The following is a 16656-nucleotide window of genomic DNA, read 5'->3' on the forward strand; positions in this document are numbered from 1 at the left end:
AGCACCTGGTTATAGGAAAGACATCAGGGGCTGGGATGGAGTCCACAGAAGCGTGAGCACCAAGTGTGGGGAGAGGTGAGAAGGACAAAGGGAACTAACTCTACGACATACACTGTACAAGCATTCGCTTCCTACAAGTTGCACATTTTGGTGACTATAAAACTGACACTTAGCATGGAAATATTTTTTAAAAGATCAAGAGGTCTGCTCTCTTGCAGGTGCTGGCTTAGTGAAATATGACTGGGAAAAAATTCTAATCATAAGCAAGAAAAGCAACTGTTCAGACTTACCTCCCTGTGACAAGTTACAGCTTAGATGCTGACAGCTGAGTAGCGAGAGAACATCTAGAAGCATAAAGTAAAAATATACAACCAATGCAACAAAAAGAATATTTGCTCCTAGGATAAACAATATGAGACGATGGGAACGTGCTGTTGCTCACTCCTAAGTCTTAGATTTAAATGTTTTTACAACACCAGCTTTAAATGAAATAATCTGATTTTAGAATTAACAGGTTCTGAAGCTAGGCATGATGGATCATACATATATGTAATCTCAGCACTTGGGAGGCTGAGGCAGAAGACTGCCATAAATTAAAAGTCACACAGAGTACCTATCATATTGTTTAAAAGGAATCAATAAATACTATATATGGCATCTATTTCCTAGGCCAATATATATTTCACCCTTTTGCGAAGGCAGTCTGATTTTCCAGGAAAACAGGTGAGACACATCCTAGACTGAGCATACTGAAACAAAGAAAGCATGGCCACACTGTAGTCCCAGGGATGGAAAGAACCTGAACCAGTGACATTAAGTTCTGATGGAAAATGGGGAAGGGATGTTTGAAAAGAAAATGAGTCCTGTAAAGGCTGGGGATGAGCTTGGTTGGTAGACAGCCTACCTATAGCAAGATACTCTGGATTGATCCCCCAGGCCCACATAAAACCAGGTATTGTAGCACATGCCTAAAATTTTAACACTGGAGTGCTGGAATCAGGCTACAAACCTGAAATCCATGAGACCTTCTCAGCAAAGGAGGGAAAGAAGTCCCTTTTACACTAGACCTAACACTGGGAAGAGTTATCCTGAGGGTTTAACAGGAAATCAAGTCTAAAAGGTGATTTTTGACAATGGTTGGAATCCTGAATCTAACTATCTAAACTCTAGCCAAAGTCCCTGTTACATGTTCCTAAATGCACTGAACAAACATCTCAAAAATATCGAGATAAGCCAAAGCATATGAATATAATATTAGCAATCCAGTAAAAACATGCAGAACTAGTTACTTTAAAACTACTCCCATCAAACTGTTTTCTGATTCTCTTTATTTACCTATTTGTCTATTTTCTGACCCTAATTTTTTAAAATATGGTTTATGTATCTTATTACAAATTAAAACAAATTAAAATTTTAAGTAAATTTAATTCATTTTCAAAAGTCCCACTAATGATAGCCTAAATAACTTTTATAAAACATAATCTTTTCCAGAACACAAAAGTTAGTAATAGGAATCAGACTATTTGCCGGGCAGTGGTGGCACATGCCTTTAATCCCAGAACTCAGGAGGCAGAGGCAGGCAGATTTCTGAGTTCGAGGCTAGCCTGGTCTACAGAGTGAGTTCTAGGACAACCAGGGCTACACAGAGAAACCCTGTCTCGAAAAACAAACAAATAAACAAACAAACAAAAAAGAATGACACTATTTTATATCTGTGCAAATATTTTTACTGTGTAGATTAACAGATAACAGCTGGATTCTACCTTCTTTAGCATTCAATCTGCTGTGGATTTTAAAGTGCAGGAAGAAAATGTGACACAGATATATGTATAATTAGTAAGAATACTTTAATATCCCTCTCAGATAATAATGGATATCCATCTTTTATTCAATGCCAAAACTTAGCAAATGGAGCTCAGTTAAGGTTATGAAGTGGAACATGAATTCTGAAGACTCTTGGCTTGTATAGAAACCCACTGGGCTGGGGCTAAGGGAAGTAGCTCAGTCAGGGAACAAGCATGAGACATGAATTTGATCCCCTAAACCCATGACAGGAAAAAAAGGGGAGGGGGAGGGGGGAGGGGAAAAAGAAAAAAGAAAAAAGAAAAAAGAAAAAAGAAAAAAGAAAAGAAAAAGCAAAGCTGAGCGAGATGGCCATGCTGGGAAGTAAAACCAGACAGCTCTCTGGAGCTGAGTACTAAAACAACGGCAAACTCAAGAAAACAAAAGCAAAGTGGACTAGTACTGACCAACAGCACCCAGGACAACCTCTGGCTTCCACGTGAGGCCCATATGAAAATCAATCTCTCCATCTTACTCTGGATAGATTTATAACCTTGGGAACTGGTAACCTAGGAAAACACAGGTTCATTGAGTTATTCAGATTTCTAAATGCTGAACTGTTTCCTTACAGAATATTTTGTTTGTTCATTTGTTGTTGTTTTGACAGGGGCTGTCTTAGAACTCACTATGTCAACCAGCCTGGCCACGAGCTTCTTGCCTCCACTTCCCACAGGCTAGGATTACAGGCACAACAACCATGCTCAGCTTTCATGTATTTTTTAAAAACTACATTCCTTAAAAATTACCAACACTCTCACCAGAAAATCTTTTAAGTATTAAAAAACAGCTAACTAAAATCATTGAGCAGGCAAGGAACTGGTCTCTGGCATAGAATGTGTGCACCTGAGAGTTCCTGGCGTTATGGAGAGCAAACTTGAGTTATGGAGAGCAAACACTGGAATAGGTGGTTTCTACCTCATAGGATTCACAATGGAGAGGGCTTGGAGGATACTGGCCAATTTTCAGCAGTGTGACACTCAAGTCCTGGTCCCTTGTAGAGAAAGGAAGCTGTGTTCAAGAAGTAATCTCATCAAAATCAGAGTCAATGAGACCTTACCTACAGAAGACAAGAGGTCTTAGATTATTTGAGGGAACGTGGAGGGAGTAGTTGAGATGCTGAGGGAAGGTTGCTAAGAGATCTGGCGTTGCTTCAGTTCTTCCCTTATCAGAATGAAATATGTCCTGTGTTAGAGCTAGCATGATCGTAAGCCACAACTCCCCTTATTTTCCAGATCTCCTAGTCCTATTGTGAGATATTTTGTGTCCCCTGCCCAATGTATTATTCCCAAATCAAATACAGATGAATCACCATTAAAAATAGTGTAATACATGGCCCCCAGTGGAGGAGCTAGAGAAAGTACCCAAGGAGCTGAAGGGGTCTCTAATCCTATAGGTGGATCAGCAATATGAACTAACCAGTACCCCCTGAGCTCGTGTCTCTAGCTGCATATGTAGCAGAAGATGGCCTAATCGGCCGTCATTGGGAGGAGAGGCCCTTGGTCTTGCAAAGATATGCCCCAATACAGGGGAATACCAGGGCCAGGAAGTGGGAGTGGGTGGGTTGGAGAGCAGGGTCGGGGGAGGGTATAAGGGATACCTTGGAATAGCATTTGAATTGTAAATGAAGAAAGAATCTAATAAAAAATTGTTTAAAAAGTGTAATATCTGTAGTGAATTTTGAAATAGAAAATGAAAAAAAATTATTTGTATGGCAAAAAACAAAACAAAACAACAACAACAACAACAACAACAAAAAAACAGCTAACTAGTGTAGACAGAACCAAGTTTTCCAGAACTCTCATTTTCACTTGAAAGACTGACATTTTTCTCTGACAGCTCAGTCACTTTCCTGACTGTGCCGTTCCTGTCACCAACAGCCAGGTCTAAAGGGCTGCAGTCTAGCTACAGGGATTCTGCTCTTCTGTGCAGGGAAGATGAGGACGATGCCCCATCGAGAAGCAGCGAGCAGCCAGCAGGCCTGTAAGCAGTGTTCCTAGACATGAGCAGTACACCTGAGCCTGCACAAACGATTCAGACGCACTTCCTAGTTAATCACACAAAATATAGACTATTTAAAAGCTAAAACTGTTTGTTTACTTCTTCACCACGGGCACTCCTAAGTGAAACTGCGATTTTTTTTTTCCAAATGCTCAACCCGGCTGTGAAAAGCACACAGTTTGAATTCATGCCAAGAAGCTTCTGCTCTACCCACTGCTGCTCTGTGCCACAGTGCAAGTGGACACAGAGAAGACCAAATAATGTCTCCGCCCTACTATGAAAATTATTTTGAGCTTATGACCTCCTTAATAAAAGGAGCGTGGGGCTTCCCAGAAGTCTACAAAGCATATTTTGGAAATTGCTGTTTTAAAAGATTGGAAATGAAGTTGAGTTTTAATACCTGGCAACTGGGCGAGGGCTGAGTCTTACTCCACAGAAGCGCCAAGTTGCTACCGCAGGTGAAAGCCTACAGTAAAGAACTGTCAGTTCTACAATGCCCTGGTCTAATTCACAGGCTTCTCTTCACACGTCACCAAAAGCACAGTAAAACAAATTATAACACCACGAATAAATAGACCTAATTTAAGAGTAATAATAAAGTGGCTTCTAAAAATAATTACCAACATCATTTCAGTAACTACACACATAAAATTATTCTTTCAACTTAAAGTTTACCACTTTTGTTTTTGGTTTACTTTGAAAAAGCATTTCAATGTGAAGCCTTGGCTGGCTTGGAACTCAAGAGCTCCTCTTGCTTCTGCCCTGGAATGATGGACTGAAGACTGCACCATCACACTCGTCTTCACCTGATCTACATAGGGTCTATAGCATCAGATGCTTTCAGTGACTTACAAAAATGAATCTCTCCATCTTACTCTGGATGTATTTATAACCTTGGGAACTGGTAACCTAGGAAAACACGGGTTCACTGAGTTATTCAGATTTCCAAATTCTGAACCATTTCCTTACAGAATATTTTACGTGTTTGTTCATTTGTTACTGTTTTGACACAGGGTCAAACCGTAGCCCAGACTATCTTAGAACTCACTATGTAGATCATGTTAACAACTCCTGGCTTCAGTTGGCTAATTAAGCATTAGTTCTGTCATCCTTCCACCAAATGATTCAACGGATACAATGACTGTGCACCTATTAACTAGCTTCTCTGGGATTAACTAGTCTGTAGTTATCATTAATAAGTACCCTTAATTCAGTTCTGCATTTATGAATGTATTTTGAAGGCAGGTGTGGGCACAAATATGTAACCCCATTACTCAAGAGGCCAAGGGAAGACGATCTGAAATTCAAGGCCCTGTGGCAAAACATACATACACACACACAAACATACAAGCACAAGCACACATATAACACACACTTAAGCAGAGAAAGCTCAAGCTGTGTACATTCATCCACATTTACAAAAGTCAGGCCCTACAAGGAGAGCGTTTATCACAAGTCTTTTCTGTTTAATAATAAAAGATGCATTCAAACATGTAAATTAGAATTTGGTAAATTCTGAACAAAACACTCAAAAGTACTGATGATCAAAAGGTATAAAGAAATCAGAATAAGCAGTATAAATAACCAAACCTTCACAATCAAGGGGGCTTTATTTCCTAATAGTGATTGCCATGCTTCCTCCACTCCACTCCCATTCTGAAGTGTGGGCACGTGCATGCATGTTTTGCCACATGTGATGGAATTACAGGACAAAAACAGTTATATTTGTATAAATCATTCTTCCAAAGCCCAGAGGTGCAGATGACTTTATAGACCAGCACTCTGCTGGGACTTCAGGTTCAACATCTAAGAGAGGGTTAGTTGCTCAGTGGCACAGTACTAATCTAACCATGGGTAAGGCCCTACCTTTAATCACTTCAAAAACCTTAGTAAAAGAGAACATATACCCAGAGGATCTCCCTACAGAACTGCCAACTAGTTGGGCTAGTTGGGCTAGTTGAGCAACTTTCTCACAATACATAAATCAAACCCCCAACTGTACAGGGTTAATGAATGCAACTTTCTTCTAAAAGGCCAGTGAAGTCATGGTTTAGAAAACTTAATCACTTCCAAGCAGACTAATCCCTTAACACAACCAAATTCCAGAGCTGAAGAACTGACTAGACAGGAGCACAGACTGTCCCTTCTGCAGAGACTGGAGTTTGGTTCCTAGCATCCACCTTGAGCATGTGGCCTTCTTAGTCACCTGCAAAGATACACACACATATGTGTAGCTAAAAACTAATACGGGGCTGGAGATATGGCTCAAAGGTTAAAAAACCACTGGATGTACTTCCAGGACATGGATTCAAGTCCCAGAACCTATGTGGTGGCTCACCACCATCTGTAACTCCAATTTCAGGGGATCCACAGCCCCTCTCCTTACCCCCCGCCCCATACCAGGTACACAAGTGGTGAAGTCATACAAGCAGGCAAAAATCCATATACATTGGGTATTTTTTTTAATTAATAGAAATAAATCTTTAAAAAAAGAAACCAAATCCTATTGGGAATTTAAATGTTAATTTAGAGACCAATTTCATTATCATAAGTATCCTAAAATTTGTTACTAAACAATACAAATAATTTGAAAATAAAGTAAGGGGGACAGGAAGGGGAGGTAGGCAAGAGAGGAAGAATGACCCACTAAGTCAGAGTTGCAATGGTTACTTTTGCATGAATATATCACTGCATTAACAAGAACATAAAGCTGAACTGAGCAAATTATCACAGGCCTGGGGCTGGAGAGATGGCTCAGCAGTTAAGAGCACTGACTGCTCTTCCAGAGGTCCTGAGTTCAAATCCCAGCAACCACATGGTGGCTCACAACCATCTAATCTATAACAAGACCTGATTCCCTCTTCTGGTGTCTGAAGATAGCTACAGGGTACTTACATTTAATAAATAAAATAAACCTTTAAAAAAAAAAAGATATCACAGGCCTGTTATTGCCCAAAGTTCAAGGCTAGCCACATCTACATCATAGGACCCTGTCCCCTAAACAAATAAAAAAGAGAGAGAAAAGAATGTAAAACGACTAACCAGCTTAAAAGATGAGGACCCCAAGGCTCAACTACTGTGGTTTCTAAGCTGGCTACACAGCCCAGTCCAACTAAATCAAAATTTCTGTGGGCAGGAGTCAGGCATCAGTGTTTTGTAAAGCTCTCCAATAAACTTCAATGTTCAAACAAGACTGAAATCATTGCCCTTAAACCCTGGGATTGAAAAGAAGTAGTAGAAAGAGCTGGGAGGCCATGGCTCTGTGGCAGAACTTGCCTGGCATTCATGAGGACCTAAGTTCTATCCCTAGCAACAGAAGGGGCTAGAGCCAATAAAAAGTAAATAAAAATCAATCCCATATGATAACAAGTTTTCTAAACCAGGAAAACAAATCTTATTTAAAATATGAATAAAAAGCAGTTGTGTTGTAAAAGACAATCAACATCAAACTGACTGACACAAATACAGCTGTTTCTAGTAGGTGTCTGACCTATGGACCTTAGCAACCTCAGCACCTGAGCACCTGCAGTCTAGTTTTACATAAGCAAGGACCATGCTCATCCTTAGCTCTTCTAGTCATCTATTTCATATTCCAAATAAATTTTCCTGGATGCCAGCTACATCATGTAGTAGTGTCAAGGTGACACAATCTAAAATATCTTGTTTCTGAGAAGCTGGTATTCAGCCAATTTTTCCATTACCAAAATTACACGTTTTAAAATAAAGGGGAAAAAAAATCCAACAACTCTAAATGTGACTCATTAGCATGAGCTGAGGATATTACAGTATCATAACAGAAGTAGCTCATATGCATGCTATCTATACATATTTATCAGTTATCTGAATGTCTACCTTAAGTGAATCTTAATCAACAGATGGGGAAAAGAACTAAGCAATCTGAGAAAGCTGTACTAAATGTGCCACTCTGCCCTAACTTCAGCTTCCGCTTAGCACAGAGACAATGGCAGCCTTTAGAAGGGCTAGCTGTGTCCATAACTGAGGATCACCTGAGTCAGTCTTTCTCATGGCCTTAACACAGCAGCACAGTGGGGAGTCAGGGTATCCAACCATACAAGGAAGCACTGAGAAAGCTGTTTAGAAAGAGACACTCATTCTGGGTGGATCAAAAATGAAAACAAAAACAAAAACCTAGGCATCAACTAGATGGGGGACAAAATAGAACTGAAATAGGTAATATTTCATAAAAAAAAAAAAAAAAAAAAAGGATAATGCTCTCATCTAGTGATCAAATTTTAAAGAAGCCCAAATATGCACTTTAGATGTAACCAACTCTGCAGACTCTGCAGCAGCAACTGCCCTGGTACAGGCCCCAGCTATGCACAGCTCAATTAGAAATAGCGTGTGCCAATGTTACTATAACTCTGGCTCAATCGGGGGAAAAAAAAAAAAAGGTTCTAAGGGGGGGGTCTGCATAAAGTAATTTACTATTCCACTATTAATACAGCCCCTCCCCCATATATGTGAAGCAGAGAATCCAGAGACAAAACTTACAAATAGAAATACTTGAATTAACATGTAGCATACATGAAAGAGACCTTAAAGAAAGCAAGATCTGTACAACTCATATCATTATTTCAAGAGCAGAGCCATCAGGAAAGTTCAGGTCCATATAAAACATATTCCAAATTACTGCACTGACTTCCTTAGCACAAATTTTCCTTAATTCTGTAAACACGATTTTAATTCTTCCCAACTTAAAAGATTTACAGTGGAAGCATTTAGTCCAAAAGTGTCAACTACTTTTTCAAAAACAAAAATACGTAATACCTCTTTAATGCATACTCACTCAAAAGCCTAGAAAGCAAAGAAAAAAGCCACCTGTCTTAAGACAGTCACAAAAAACTAAAAACCGTTATGTCAATTCTCTTTGGAAAGGATTTACTTCCAGCAATTGAAGCCTACACAATTCATCACATCGAGGTCTGAAGCTGCTTCAGGCTATGGGTATTCGTCTGCCTCTGTGCATGTCTGTAACCAGGTCACTGAAGAAAACACTCCTGAGCATATCGTGTCGCAATTTTGTATTCCAGCTCTGGAGAAGCTGAGAGACAGGGTTGGTCAGGAGTTGAAGAGAGGAGCAGGAAGCCCTAGAGACTCATGACAGTACACTGAACAAAGCATTAGGGAGAAACTGTATTTTAAAAAATATTCAAGCAATCATTTACACTCTGAAATAACATGTGCTACTCCTACCAGATATATCCAAGAGACAGAGCCTACAGCAGGGAGAAGTTACTTCTCTGAGTAGCCTATGCTACATACATTTCAACTGCAAGCACCTCATGCCCTGAATGCAAGGTAAGTGTGTAAAATCTATAATAAAAACTATTCAAATGCGGCGCTTGAAATCTAATTGCTTTGTGGAATTTATAGATTTCTGTACATTCAGTTAAGATTCCACACGGTTTTTGTCAGCACAAAGTCCTGAACCTGATTCTTAAAACGTTCAAAGTCTCAAGCTGCTACTGTGAGGAAAAGGATGCTAAATCTGGCAAAATTCAACGATTGTTAAAAAATTAAGCGAGATTACAAGCCTGCAGAACACGAATTCAAGGTGCTTAAAATAACTCCCTCTTTATCTCGTTACTTTATTTCTAAGTAAGTGACAATCCCACCTTAAGTTATCAAAAACTGAAGACACTGATAAATTCTAAAATGAATTACCTGAAAACCAACTTTAAAAATTAGGTTTACTCCAGGTTTTGTGGGGTGGGGCTGTGGGGAGGAGCTATCAATAAACAGGGCTTTTTAAAACCTCTGGCAAAGGAACCTTTCAAGTTAAGTAAACACGCCCTTGTCTTTGAAAAGCTGGCTTGAGAAATCATAACAGCAGTTTGGGGTGCTGAAGCCAACGCCCTCCACCCTCCACCAATTTCACGCTCTGTGCATGTAGCCCTAACAATAAAATAAACTACGCCTTTTATTAGGAGACACGTTTTATTAGGGGAGGGTGGTTCAGTTAGGCGCTAAGAGTGTCTCCCGCACGCCGCCATCACCCACAATACCCAAAAAGTAAACAAATCAAAGCTACAAACGTAAACTCAGAGCACACAACCAGGAAGAGAAAGTGGGGACAAAGAGAAAACAAACACTTGCTGGGGGGAAGGCACGAGGACCCGACCCGGGGCACGCCGGGCACAACGCACTCCGGCCGGCCCGACGCGACGGCCCGGGCCGCGGCCAAACTCCTCCCGAACAACAAAGAGCGGCGGCACGGACAGAGACCGGCGCCCGAGTTCCCGGGACAGCGGGCTCGCCTAACTGCCAGCGGAGTTGGGGCCCGGGAGCCACGCGCGGGCACGCGGAGTCCCGGGCGCGCGGGGGCGACCCACCCGAGCCCCGCCGGGCCCACGCTCGCGCCGGCCGCCGCGGGAACCCGCCCCGGGGCGGGGAAGCGCGGGCGCCGAGGCCCGGGCAGGGGAGGACCGCGCGTTACCTGGGCTCCGCGCCGCACCGCGCCTCGCCTCGCCGTCGCTTCCCGGGCCCCGCCAGCGGCGTCCGGCCCAGGCGGGCCCCCTCTCCCCGCCGCGCCGCGCAGTGCCGCGGACCGCGCCGGCCGGGCCGCTGGAGCTCCGGAGCCGCCCCGCCGCGGGGGGCCTCGCTCGCGGGCGCCGGCTCCGGTCACGCGCTCCCGCCCCGGGGATGGCCGCGCAGCGGAGCGCGGCGCCGGAAGGGCCTCCCGAGGACGGCGGGCGGCCGGGCGGCCGGGCGCGAACACGGGCTCCGCCACCCGAGCCGCTCCGTTACCGCAGCGGCGACGACGAGCAGGGCCGTGTTGTTGCTGCCAACTTGTCGGAAGGACACTGAGCATGCGCGCGCGGAGACCACATCCGGGTAATTTCAGGGTTTGGCCCTTCCCTCCCCCGCGCCCCTCCCGCAGCGCTCCCTTCTCCCCGCTGCCCCCGCCTCTCGCCCAGAGCCGGGAGGGTCCCAGTGCGCAGGCGCCCGCGGCCAGCCCGGAGGCTCCGGCTGAGTGCGAGCGGCGGCGGCGGCGCGGGAGGGGTGTCGCCTTTTCGCAGGGGCGATCTTCAGACACGGAGTGTCGTTCACAGAGTACCCAAGCAGCGTGGGACAGCTCGGGATGAGCGATGGGCAGGCGTGCGGGCTTGGGTTGGCTTTTGAAGACCTTGGTGGACACAGCCGGACCGAGTGCGGGTGTTTGTAGCAGTTTACTTCGGAGCGGGTCTCTGTCCCTTTCATCACACCCGCTCCAAAAGGTTAAGCGCGCGACAGTCAAGGAGTCACACATTCCAGGGCCTAGCCCGGGGTGGCCAAACGTGAGCAGTTGGGAAAGAGGCGGGAATTTCGAGTTGTAGGCGACCTTCAAGACTTGTTTAGTGTACACCTGCTAAATAGGTTGTGCAGGCTGGGATATGAAGCTCAGTTTCAGAATTTCACACCTTCAAAACAAGTCAAAACTATCTCCCATTACTTAAGTGGCCCGATATCTAAAACTTTCAGGACAACATAAAGGGACAATTCAAAATTTGTTGTCCATATACAAAGCCCTGGGTCCGTCCCACCGCAAAAGTCAAAGGGTGGTGCATTTGGTGGCAAAAGGCCCGTCTTTGATTTTGACTTTGTACTACTTTCTTGTATAATTTTATGAATTTTGTACTTAGTAGCTAGAACACAAGCCTGCCGTATGGTCCCTGGCTTTGAATCACAGTCCATGCATATAAATCTTAGCCCTCGGGAAGCAGAGACAGAAGGATCTCCAGCCTGGTGGATTTACGTGGCAAATTTCAAACCAGGACTAAATAGGGAGACCCTAGCTTTAAAATTATTCAGATGTCTAGAAAATATGAATTATATGGTGTCTTTTTGTTTTCTTTTTCACCTTCTGTCGGGAATCCTTCAAGTCCAGCTGTTAGACTAAGTCATTTCTTGAGTCTGGTGGAGAAACTTTACACACACCAGTGTGTAACACCCCTCCCCCAGGGTAAGCCAAAGGGACAATTCAAAAGTTGACGTTTGCAATGAAAAAATAAATCATTTAAATGAATCGATATTAAATTCCTTCGATATTAAATCCAATTCTTCATTGTCATCAAAATTGATAGGTGCAGTACAAATTGAGTTATAAGAAAAAAAGAGAGAGAGAGAGAGATGAAGTTAGGAGAAGGATATTCAGGTTGGGGGAGTCCAGGAGCTGCTGTAAGAAAACCTGGGGTAGATAAGATCTATATACAATGTATATATACCTGTATGAAGCTCCCAAAGGATACAACTTTAAAGACTGAAGGAAGATCTGTCAGCTGGCAGATCATTAAAACTGATTGGTTGTAGATCAACTCATAACTCTTTGGATGCTCCTGAAAGAAGTATATTAAAATTAAGTCATCTTACTATCACTAAACTTCTGTTCCATCTGTAACGGGTATGACTGTATAGCACGCTACACTTTAGAAGGGTAAAGCATTACACTTCCTGTCTGTTCCTACGGTGTCCAGGCACTACTGGTCCTCTACAGAAGCAAGACTCCCTTAGGAAAGACGTCTCCTTCCCTCACACAGGCGTCGTCAGCATTCACTGCCTGGAGACCACAGTGCTGGAGGTCTCAGTCTCTTGCTGCCTGTCAGCTAGAGGCCTTCCTGGGGGAGACAAAATATCCCTAGGGCTTACTGGCCAGCAAAGCTAACCTAATTATTGAACCCCAGGTCCCAATGAGAGGCCTTTTCTCAAAGAGAAAAAAGAAAAAAAAAGGGTGCCTGAGGAAAGTCACCAGGATTCCACATACATGTTCACAAATATGCACATACAGAAATATACATCTTCAGACACAAACACACATGTATGGCTACACACATGAAGTCACAGCTGTACTGTACTTTGGCTTGTCAGCTGCAGTGGTAGGTCCTTCACCCTCTCCTCAGCTCCTCCATCACTATTTACAGTTCTCTGTCTAAATGACCTTTGGAAAGGTTACTAATGAGCTTTGTTTTGCCTAAATGCAATGGTTAGGTCCCATCCTGATAGACCTTTTTATGACAGCCAACACGGCTAATCACTGGGTAGAGCAGTGTTTGGGGGAGTTGTTTATTTGTTTCAGCCTTTTGGTTTCCCTGGTCTCTTTGTCCTTGTCTTTTTGGTGGCTCCACCTCTTCTCTCAAACCATTTAACCTTGCACTGAGTGGCCCCAGGCTCATTCCTTAAATATCCTCTTTTTTATTTTTTTTTTTTTTTTTTTAATCTATACATGTTTTCTCAATGAGCTCATCCAGTCTCTTGACTTTGAGTGCCATCAGAGATACATGATGTCATCACACAATGACAACAGTCAAATTTATGTCACCAGCTCAGCCCTTCTATCTGCATCCTGGACTGTGGTTATCTGCCACATCTCAAACTTCACAGGTCACAAACTGAGCATTGTTCTCCCCCACACCTTGACATCATACCTGAGTCAGGCCACATTCTGTGCTTTCCCACTTCCAACAAAACAGCTAGAGACACATCACTGCCAGTCAGGCGTGGTGGCACACCCCAGGTAATCGCACCAATCACAAGGTTGGAGAGCTTAAATCCCACCTGAGCTAATCAGTGAGAGTCTGTCACAGAGGGAGCAAGGGCTGCTTCTACATACACAGCTCTGTGGTAAAGCACTTGCCCACCATACACAAGGCCTTAAGTTTGATCCTCAGTACCAAAATCATTAAATAACAAAGCCTCAACTCATTTCTTTCTTAATTCTTTATTTCTTTATTATCGTTTTGTGTGGAGTGAAGGTCTCCATACTTGTAAGAGTTCTAAGTCGAGCACCGCCCCTCCTACCTTGGCCTCTCTCCGCTCACCTGTCAGTCTGCTCCAACCTTCCTGGTAGGAGATGCCACCCTCATTCCCTCGGCATAGGCTGTGCCCTCTGCCTGGTACACATTTCCCCAGAGACCTGCATCCACATTCCTTACTACCCTTGGACAGAAGCCATCTTTCCAATGAGGCCCACCATGATCTTTCTAAAACCACAACCCATTCTTTTCCTTTCTCTGTTCTGCCAACCTGGGGTTCAGACCCAGGGCTCTGTAAATGCTAGGGGAGCACTGGGCTGTATCCCCAACCTTAGCCCTGCTGTCACCTTGCTTTCCCCTTTCCCATGGCACCTATAAAGAAGGCAAAGGTAGATGACCTTGTTCATTGTATAAACAAGATCGTAAGCCCCATAAGACAGACGCTGACTTAGCTGTAGTACTTGCTAGTGTATACAAGTGTCATTTATGTTCCAAGCACCTGCATGCTCTCATCATTGCATGAGTGTAGAGGACAAGGTCAGCTCAGGCTGTTGGACTTGATTGCAAGTGTCCTTGCTCACTGAGCAACCTTTCCAGCAACTCCAGACTCTAACTTTAAGCCAATGCAAAAATTGGTTTACGGTGCATGGTAGCAGATACCCGTAATCCCAGAATTTAGGAGGTTAAGTCAGGAGTATTGTAAGCTCGAGGCCATCTTGAGCTACATAGCTAGTTCAGGGTTACCCAGAGAGACCATGTTGCTTTGTTCTTATGTAGTAGCTTATGTTGTTTGCATCAATTCGGTATTAGTGGCGATTTGAATGATCACCACACGGGCTCATGTATCTGGAAACTCGGTCTCTGCTTATGTCTGGGAGGTTATGGAACCTATGCTGCTGCAGCCTTGTTAGAGGGAGGATGTCACAGTAGGCAAGCTTTGAGAGTTTGTAGCTCACCCCAGTTCCAATTTACTCTGCCTCCTCTATGGGGCTAAAGATATGATCTCTAAGATTCCTGCTCTGGGACCTGTTGCCATGCCTACCCCACCATAGGGCCTCTCCTTCTGGAACTGTCAGTCAAAAGAAAATCTTCCCTCCATAGGTTGCTCTTCTTCATGGTGTTTCATCACAGCAATAGAAAAGTGACCAATATATGTTGTACTCATTGTACAGTCAAGATGGATTTTCTTGCTGGGTGTGATGGCTCATGTATTTTATCCCAGCATTTGGAAGTCAGAGGTAGGTGGGTCTCTGAGTTCAAGGCCATCCTGATCTACATGAGTTCCAGGACAGCCTGAGCTACATAGAGAGACCCTGTCTCAAGAAGAAACAGCAACACAATGACAATAGGTTTTCTTAACCTTCAAAGACTCTGAGACTCCATTTTATAATTTTTTTTCAAATCAAAGAGAAATATTATAGGTGGATCAATAAAAAAGCCTTTCTAGCCTAAAATATTACACTAAAATGCTCAGAAACAAGTGTAATGGAAATCCAAGATCAGAGACCAGAGAATGATATAAAATTTCTGTTAAAGAAAAGCTTGTTCTTGTATTTTTTTAATGGATGATAGATGGGTTATTCTATTTAGATTCCCCTGGATATACTTAAGGAATGATGTAACAATCTTATTTTAAAATGCCAATACTTACAATGTGATGGAAATAATAAAGCTTAGCATCATTTAAAGTTAAAATGAAACATTTTAGATAATGACCTTTGTCTTAGTCAGGGTTTCTATTCCTGCACAAACATCATGACCAAGAAGCAAGTTGGGGAGGAAAGGGTTTATTCAGCTTACATTTTCATACTGCTGTTAATCACCAAAGGATGCAGGACTGGAACTCAAGCAGGTCAGAAAGCAGGAGCTGATGCAGAGGCCATGGAGGGATGTTCTTTACTGGCTTGCCTCCCCTGGCTTGCTCAGTCCACTCTCTTATAGAACCCAAGACTACCAGCCCAGAGATGGCACCACCCACAAGGGAACCTCCCCCCTTGATCACTAATTGAGGAAATGCCTTACAGCTGGATCTCATGGAGGCATTTCCCCAACTGAAGCTCCTTTCTCCGTGATAACTCCAGCTGTGTCAAGTTGACACAAAGCTATCCAGTACAACCTTCAAAAGTACAAGAAACATAGTTTCTCAAAATTTCTTTTCTGAGGCAAGCCAGGGAGTCATTTTGAAGACCACTGTCCCAAAGCACTCACAAAGATCCAAGCCACCACTTTGCAGGGTTCTCCTGGGTGAGCCACCTCTGTTTCCATCCACATCTCTGACCTGTGCAGACAGAGGCTTCAAAGTGTTGTGTCCTTGCTGTCCCTCAAGGGGTCCTCCACCTCCTAAGAACAGTCCTCTCCCATGAGCGAGAACCACAGACTCCACCCCTCTATGAGGACAGAGACAGTCCCAATAGTGTCAGCAGACGGGGAGGAGCAGTGGTCTTTGCCATGAAAACAGCGTAATAACTGGCAGCCTCAGGCACTTCACTGACACATGTTAGTGTTAGCCCATTGTGGTTTTGAGGCAAGAGGCAGGGTCTTGATATGTGTAGTCCAGGCTGGCACTGAGCTTGAGATCCTCCATCCCCCCCCCACACACACACACACGCACGCGCGCACACACACACAAGTGCTGGGATGATGGGTACACACTACCGTGTCCAGCCATTTAACCTAATGTCTATTTAAAGAAGAACCCCAGGTTGCCCTTTGGTGATTTAACAGTGATTCGCCTAAATGGGAAGTGTTTGAGTAATCTTCAGCTTCATGTCCAAGACAGTATGTTTGAGTGGTGACTCGGATATACATTTGACTGCCAAGCCTTTTGTTCTTTTAGTTTGAGAGGAGAAAAGAAACTGAGAAGTGAGCGGAGCGAAGGTTCCATCTTTCTGTTTCCTTCTAAAAGTCTGTAATAGCTTCTGTCCAAGCTGGATCGAGCAGGACCTTCATAGGCAGCTGTGGACAGAGTCCCAAGTGGGGAAAGAGGCGGGACAGGAAGGAAGGAATTAGGAGGGGAGGGGAAAACCCACAGTCCATCTTTGTCCTGGCAGCAACCCTCAAAATTCAC

General features: G+C 43.8%; 1 protein-coding gene across 2 annotated transcripts in view; it reads right to left on the reverse strand.

The window, feature by feature from the left end:
• Smad4 (SMAD family member 4) overlaps window positions 1–10661 on the reverse strand; it is a 53536-nt gene extending 42875 nt beyond the window's left edge. Inside the window, exon 1 of one of the 2 annotated variants that reach the window (XM_029547189.1) lies at window positions 10298–10382. The gene's annotated coding sequence lies outside the window, so the exon portion shown is untranslated. Of the gene's footprint in view, window positions 1–10297 lie in introns of both variants that reach the window. The other variant, XM_021214723.2, reaches the window with a different exon arrangement.
• Window positions 10662–16656: the final 5995 nt, after the last annotated feature.

Source organism: Mus pahari, chromosome 15 (genome assembly GCF_900095145.1).
Source record: "Mus pahari chromosome 15, PAHARI_EIJ_v1.1, whole genome shotgun sequence".
NCBI lineage: Eukaryota > Metazoa > Chordata > Mammalia > Rodentia > Muridae > Mus > Mus pahari.